This window comes from Protopterus annectens, chromosome 9.part0 (genome assembly GCF_019279795.1).
Source record: "Protopterus annectens isolate FY-2018-M chromosome 9.part0, PAN1.0, whole genome shotgun sequence".
In the NCBI taxonomy this organism is placed as follows: Eukaryota; Metazoa; Chordata; order Ceratodontiformes; family Protopteridae; genus Protopterus; species Protopterus annectens.
Genome location: NC_056743.1, coordinates 993,553,279 through 993,559,278, shown reverse-complemented (window position 1 = coordinate 993,559,278; position 6,000 = coordinate 993,553,279). Strand labels below are relative to the sequence as shown.

The window sequence follows — 6,000 nt, the reverse complement described above, 5'->3', positions numbered from 1 at the left end:
CTTTATCTGTTTATTGCACGGTATTTGTCCAGTGCTTTAAATTATTACATCAGTTTTATGTAAGGACAAAGTATTGTTTTACAGTATTTGGTGTTTGCAGTAAAAGGTGGCTTCAGCTTCTAAACTCAGTTAGTCATTAGTTTTCTCAGAGTCGGACAAGGAAATGTGCCTTGTTCATTTAGGAAAAAGAAAGCAAGTGAATTTTGAATTTTGCTAATTATTTACTGAACATTTTCATAAAACACTGGACTTTTGGATATTTTAGTAGTGCCAACATATTATTTTCACAAAATACTGAAAATGTTCATTAGCTGTTGGTGTAGATGTTATTCTTATATAAACACTATAATTTGACCACCTTCACAGATTTGCAGAATATATGTACAGTGTAATTTTGTCAGTTTACTTACTGTATTTGAGTTGAGGCTTTTAATGAAGGTGATGTGTGCATTTAGTGTGATGTTTAGGTAAGGATCTTTAGAGTGGAGTCCCTGGTGGGGTTAGACCAGTGTAGGAAGAGGGCTAATGAGGAGCATTTGTTAGGCTGGTGTAATATTATATGACCTGGATGTAGCTGGTATATCTTGGGAAGTTTTGGAATTCTGGACAGTTGATTGGCAATGTAATAGTAAGTCCTATAAGGTAAGTTAGAGGTCATTTTGGCATTTTGTTGTAACATTCCTCAGGTCTAGCCTGTTGAATTATATGCAGGTTATTGTTGTGGCTATTTGGTCTTTTCCATAAGGTATGGTTCGGCATAATTAGTATTCCTAGTGTTTGATTTTGTTTTGAAAATGTGTATTATGTGGTGATTGAATTTTAATTTGTCCCTTATGAATACGCATAATAATTTTGCATAGTGATTGAATTTTAATTTGTCAGTTATGAATGCGCATAATAATTTTGCATAGTGATTGAATTTTAATTTGTCACTTATGAATACGCATAATAATTTTGCATAGGGAACTATTTTATTATAGTATTGTTTGATGAGTTGTTAGAGAATATGGTTTTGTCAGCTGAGCAACAACTAGGAGAGAAAATGATCAGTTTGGTCTTGTTTGGGTTAATATGAGCTGAGGTTGATTCTGCCAGGCTGTAGTACATGAAAAATAACCCTTTGTTATGGATTATAGCTCTTGTAGAGAGGTTGATAATTTTGTATTAAGGTAGCGTTTTTTGCAGCTTTAACCAGGTCGTTAATAAATACATTGAATAGAAAAGGTCCTAATATTGATCCTTGAGGCATGCAAACAGTTAAGGGTGGTAGTGAAGACGGGGTGTTTTGCCGTTTGACAGATTGCTTTCTGTTATCAGTATAACTCATGCTGCTGAACTAGGTGAGATGTAGAAGTCTTTGATGGAGTACTATATCAAAAGCAGTGGATAACATAGCTCTCAAACTCTTAGCACAAAAAATCTGGACAAAGCCAAAAAAATGGGGGGCAAAATCCCAAAAATAGGGACAAATTTTGAATATTGCTCTTATAAACTTAGAAAGTTGCTAGAGTAAAAGCTTTTTGTGTTTCCATATATTTTCTGAAAGACATGAAGTCCGAAACTCAAATGCTTGTCATTATTTAGTGAATTCAATTGTCAATGATTTGCTGTAAAAATCCAGAAAATCACAAATTTTATAAGGAATAGACCAAAAATATGAGGCAAAAATCTGGACTGTTGAGAGATATGATGGATAAATCAATAAATATAGAGGAGACAAGTTTACCTTTTTGATGACTCTACCTCACTATATTAAGGAAGGCTGCATCTGTGCTGTGATGTGGCCCGAAACTATGCTGGGTTGGAGTTAGTCAACTGTTGTGCATTAGTTGTTGAAACAACTAGGAGTGGATGCATTAGTCTAGATTTTTTGACAACTGGGAATAGAGTTATGTGGTGTTACCCCTTTTCTGTATTGTTAAGATGTAAGTTTGCTTCCAAGGAGGAAGGATGTAAGATCCAGCTGCGGGTTGTCGGTCAGTATAGCAAATGGCATTTCCTTCTAGTTTAAGGGTTTGGTCAGTAGTCTGCCTGCCACTAGTGTTGTAGTTTTTATTTTTAAGAAGTTTTTAGATGGTGGATACTAGAAGAGAGCATGTGCTGGGACTGTTAAAAGGTGTGGAGGGTGTGGTATTAGAAATGGAGGTTTTAGATGAATATACCTTTTCAGGGAGACATGACATGGTGAAAGCAGATGAAATGGATTGTTTTAATGACGGAAGAGGCTGTGTTTATGAAGAGCAGGTTGAATTTTGTGGCAACAGTTTGGTCACTTTCACTTGATGAGAAAACTGGCTGTTACTTTCAGGTGTACAGATTTGATTTAATTCAGAACAGAATATACCTTATCAGTGCTGTGAGACACCATCACAGCTCTTCAGTATATCCTCTTTTTGTGTCTTCAAGGACTTTGCTGTAGGTCAGAATGGTAACAGACAATAAATATTACCATCAGGAAGAAGGAAGCTAGTGTTAAAAGACGTGTGCCTCCTCGTAAATGAAATTGCTGTACATCAGAATGGTGTCACAGTGTGATATAACATCCATCAGATGGATGCCGTGGCCAGCATCAGTGACACAGCTATGGCTAAGGATGCTGTTGAAGCACCTTAAACTATCATTAGTGAGTAAGATACTTTTATGAGAGATGCACTTCCCACTAATAGATTTTATTTCTGTAGGTGAGAATTTGTTTATTTATTATAATATTTGTTTACCGGGATAGTGCACTGATCCGTATTGACCAATTTCAGGCTTATCCCAGGTAAAATAAAACATTTCACAAACAAAAAAATACAGAAATGGAAGCAATAATAGAATAGTTCAGAATAATTACATAGAAAAAACCCTGTTTGCATACATTCTAATGAACAATCATAGTGTAATATATAATCAACAAGCGTGTAATGTACAATATGTACATTAGTTTGTAAAGTGTCAACCTTCAGTGAACCTTGCGAGAGGAGACTTGGTTGGAAGGATAATTAACATAATTATATATTTTTTATTTATATAATTATTATGTAATGATTATATAACATTATTTTATAGTAATTGTATCATTATTAATAATTAGATAATTATGTAGAGAATGGTGTCAGAACACCACATTACCTTCAGGAATTAACACATCTCTCAGATGGTCCCCCTGAATCATTGTTGCTGTAAACATGAATCAATCCAGTGCTATGTTATACTACTCTGGAGAAAAACTGGTCAGATAGGTACTCTTGCTGTAGACAGTAGTTCCAGAGCAATACGTGGTGTTATTCATTTTATTTAACTTTTAGTTAATATTTTGATACCACTGAGTTGATTCATCCAAACTATTTTCACTCGCAGTCAAAAAAAATGGAAAGTACACTGTGATGCAGACAAAATACAAAACACAGGGTATGTCATACTGTAAGTAATTTACTTCTGACATAGGAAGTACATACCCAGACTAGAGATGCACACCTTCTGGAAATGTAATAAAACATAAGTTTGGTTCAGTATGTCACCATTAATTTCACTGAATGTAATGAAAGTGATGGCATTTACATGGATGTACATCCCTATCCAAGCACAAGTACACACACAAAACTTAAAACATTTAAAAGGCACAAAGAAACACATATCTTAAAAAATGGAGATTGTTTCTGTGGGGGGTCCAGCCCACACCCTTGAAACTGCATATAATAAATTCCAGTCTTTGAATAGTGTAAAAGAAGAGATCCACACAATCTCACCTGTCAGATATTCTGCAAACCCAATGTACTTATGCAATACAAATGTAAGCAACCTCATGAATCATCAGGCACTTGGTTTCCTACACATGCTGTGACTCAAGCAAATCACATTGCATATCAGAACACCCCCACACACACCACAAATAACTTCCTTATTCCAACTTTAGCCTAAAGCAGAGTACTGAGTGAGGAATTGTTAAAGCCTATACTTTTCATGAAAGGGTCACCATGCAAACGCCTGAGCGATTAGTCAACACACTGTTCATCTTACAGTTAACAGATTAAGAAACATAGTTGACTAAATGAATGACACACACATAAAGCATACAGCAAGTCAAATTTGTGTCAGAACCCTAGGTGATACTGTTAGTGAGCAATGTAGCTCTCAGACAAATACAGCTCTCTGTGTTAGTGACACTACTGAGAGTAAGGCTGTGGCAGAAAATATAATCTACCATCAGTGACTGTACCATGAAGGAGATGTACAATGGAAATTTTGTCTCAATATCACCAGGACTGCTCTGAGCCATAATAGTTTCCAGAACATTTACATGATTATCATAGATAAGACTGGTGCTTGAGCACTGTGAACTACTGTTTTGAGTAGTGCTGCTGTCAGACTGATACTGTAGTCTTACTGTTATCGAGTACAGCAGCTGTCAAACAGATGCTGTAGTCCTACTGTTATCGAGTAGTGTAGCTGTCAGACAGATGTAGTCCTACTGTTATCAAGTAGTGCACCTGTCAGACTGAGACTCTAGTCTTACTGTTATCAATTAGTGCACCTATTTTGATATCACTGAGTTGATTCATCCAAACTATTTTCACTCGCAGTCAAAAAAAATGGAAAGTACACTATGATGCAGACAAAATACAAAACACAGGGTATAGGTTCATAGGTTCATAGGTTTATACTAGGCTATCTGCCCTAAGGCATTTATAAGCCTAGCCCAAATTTTTGTGGCTTACGCCACCCCTTATATGAAAAAATACTGTGCCCATTAGTTTGTTGTGCCTCTGTCCAGCAGTGACACAGATATGATTCCCGGGGTAAACCTACGATCTCCCATCCACAGGTCTAGATTTCTCTTGAACAGAGTCAGCGAGGTGCTCTGCCTCACATGGACCGGGATTTTATTCCACAGCATAGGGAGTCTCTGAGTGATAAATCTATCCCTCCAGCACGCCCTATTTATATCCGTGCTAAGGTTTAAGTCGCTTGCTCTAGTGGTTTTGTTGGATTTGGATTTTTGAGGTGGAGCATGTCCATTAATTCCGGGTTGGACATGGCCTTGTATGTCAGGCACATGTCACCTCTGAGCAGATGGTATGCGACTGAATAGAGCTGGAGTTTCTTCAATCTGGCAGCATATGACAGATTTTGGAGTCCCTTTATCCTTTTGGTGAGGAACTTTTGGGGTCTCTCCAATTGCTGCAGATGTCGGGTGAGATACATCCCGAATGGGGCATTGTACTCGATCATTGGTCTGATAAGTGAAGAGTACAGGGGAACAATGACCTCACTAGATCTGGATGTGAATCCCCTTCATGATCAGGTGGGCAATGTAGAAGGTCTTTCTAACCACTTTAGCAATGTCAGTGTCAAAAGAAAGGCCACTGTCAACCTGGGTCCCCAGGTCCCTGATAACCTCTTCTGTGCTTAGTGGATTGCCACCTATATGGTAGCTTGGGGTTACCTTGTTTTTCCCGAAGGGTATGACTATACATTGTTGGCGTTTAACTTCAGGCCATGGCTCTGGCACCAGCTATCTGTTTCCGTGAGTCCCTTCTGAAGGATATCCGTGTCCGATGCACTTTCCACTATGGTGCCCAGTTTGCAGTCGTCTGCAAACTTTGTCAGCCAAAGTCCTCCCATGTTGGCCTGTACTTCTGAGAAGTAGATGCCAAACAATAGGGGGCCAAGGACCGAGCCCTGTGGGACACCACTTGTGACTGGCTTGGAGTCTGACACAGCGCCAGCAACTCTAACCCTGTGGGTTCTGTCCTTAAGCCAGTTTGCAACCCATCTTGTGACATATGGGTTTACATTTAAGCTGGTTTTTCTACAATACCCGAGTGGGGTATTGTGTCGAAAGCCTTTGCAAGGTCAAGGTAGGCTGTATGGACTGCCTTTCCCTCATCAATGGCCTTGGTGACTGTTTCGAAGAAGTCGACCAAGTTCAAAAGGCATGATCTTCCCTTGACAAAGCCAAACTGGGTCGGGTCCAATGTCTGCAAGTCCCCTATATCTTTGTTTATGAGCTCCATT

At 38.4% G+C, this 6,000-nt stretch overlaps 1 protein-coding gene across 2 annotated transcripts in view; it reads left to right on the top strand.

Moving 5' to 3' along the window:
- DGKA (diacylglycerol kinase alpha) overlaps nt 1–6,000 on the top strand; it is an 858,181-nt gene that overhangs the window by 590,781 nt on the left and 261,400 nt on the right. The window lies entirely within an intron of this gene.